The sequence below is a fragment of the Empidonax traillii genome, unplaced genomic scaffold, assembly GCF_003031625.1.
Source record: "Empidonax traillii isolate 1590-97213 ecotype Southwest subspecies unplaced genomic scaffold, ASM303162v1 scaffold1592:size87286, whole genome shotgun sequence".
Classification (NCBI taxonomy): domain Eukaryota; kingdom Metazoa; phylum Chordata; class Aves; order Passeriformes; family Tyrannidae; genus Empidonax; species Empidonax traillii.
Genome location: NW_020956785.1, coordinates 8923 through 10781, shown reverse-complemented (window position 1 = coordinate 10781; position 1859 = coordinate 8923).

Genomic DNA, 1859 nt, shown 5'->3' with positions numbered 1-1859 from the left:
CTAGGGGGCACTTAAGCAGTCACAGCTCCTGGTTCCCAGCCCCACCAGTACCTGAGCACTAAACCAGTGCAGGCAATGGCAGCTCAGTGCTGGGGTCCCACAGGCAGCTGCACCCCCAGACAACTGTCATGGGCACCTGATTGCTCATGGCTGGGCTCTGCAGGGTCCCGACTCAGCCCTGCGGCTCCTGATGTGATCTAATAAATAATAACACCCATGGAGGGTGTGTGGCCTGGGATGAGGCACAGCTTTCCTGCTGGGAACACAGGGCATCCCTGGGGATGCTGCCGGGCCCACTCTGGTCACCCCGCGGTGCTCTGGCAGCAGGGACCCCTCGGGCTGGTGTCGTGCCCCTCACACACACCTGGAGCAGGTGTGGGCTCAGCTGGCGCCCAGGGGGTGTTCCCATGGGGCAGTGGCTGATCCCCCCTGGGAAAGCCCCGAGTGACCCCTCTGTGCACTCAGCCCCTGCGTCTCCCAGCGAGGACTTTGCCCATCGAGCCTCCTGCCCTGTGGAGGGATGGAGGAGTGGGGGAGTGCAGGGCAGGGGGAGGCCCCACCAGCACCCGGGGGTGCAAAGTCCACTGCAGCAAATGGGCCGAGATAAAGCTGCAGAAACCAAGCCACCAAAGCCAAACAGGGAATGAACGTCCCAGTGCAGATCTGAGACCTTAAAGGGACCCTGGGGAGTGACAGCACTGGCTGGACAGCCCTGACAGGGCCCCTGACAGGGGAGGAGAGCAGTGGAGATGGTCACCTGCCCTCTCCTTTCCCCCTCCTTCTGCCCCTTCCCAGGTGATTCGGCAGAGAATCCTCAAATGGCTTGGGTTGGAGAGACCTTAAAGATCCTGTTCCACACTGAACACCTTCCACTACCCCAGGTTGCTTCAAGCCCTGTCCAACGAGGCCCTGAACATTTCCAGGGATGTGGCAACCACAGCCTCTATAAAAGCACCAATAACCTGTGCACCAACACCGCCCTGCAAGGCCTCGCCCTGCCTGGCCACGTCCTCTGACAAATTACCATCCCTGTGGATTTAGGCTGCAGTCCTGACCCTAATCCCAGAATCTACACGAGCCACCTGCACCTCTCAGGGTTCCCAACAGAGTCCCAAAACAAGCCACAGCTCCTGAGACCACGTGGGTGGCAGAGATCCAGGCTGACCCCCACAGACGGTGTCTGTGCTCATCCCCAAAGTCACATCAGCAGGCAGGAAAATCTTAGTGTGTGAGAAATCCACAGAAGCACAACAAAGACGCCCTGCCTCGCGTCAGGCTCTGATAAATTTTGCCCTGGCTCCTTCCCCGGGTGGAATCGCTGAGCCGGAGCCGGTCAGAATGGCTCGTAGGAGCCTCATCAGGTGTGCAGGGCTTGTGGAAACTAGGACATCCTGACTTGCCGCTGGCTAACTCCTTTGTGAGAGCCCAGCCAAAGTTTCTCCACCTCTAAATTGGGGTGTAATGACACTTCCCCCTCTTTCATGAAGCTTCAACTCTTTCTGATCTCGGTAGGAAAATAAATCACCGCGCGGGATCATAAAAGTCATCAAACGGCAACCTGGGGTGAACCGAGCCGCAGAGGGAGGGAAGGGCGCGGGCGCTCGGAAAATGAGAGGTAGGAGCAAGCCAGATGTCATCGGGAGCTCTTTCCCCTGTAGGGTTAATGTACCCCCCCCCTTCCCCTCCCTGCCTGCCCAGGAATTCCAGCCATTGGCTGGCTCCCGAGGTTTAGGCTAAAAAGCCTGTAATTAGGACCCCGGCTGCCGCGGAGCCAGTGCCTGGGCAGGCAGGGGAAAAAAAAAGAGAGAGGGGAAGAAAAAAAAAAAAAAAAAAAAAAAAAAAAAAAAAAAAAAAAAAAA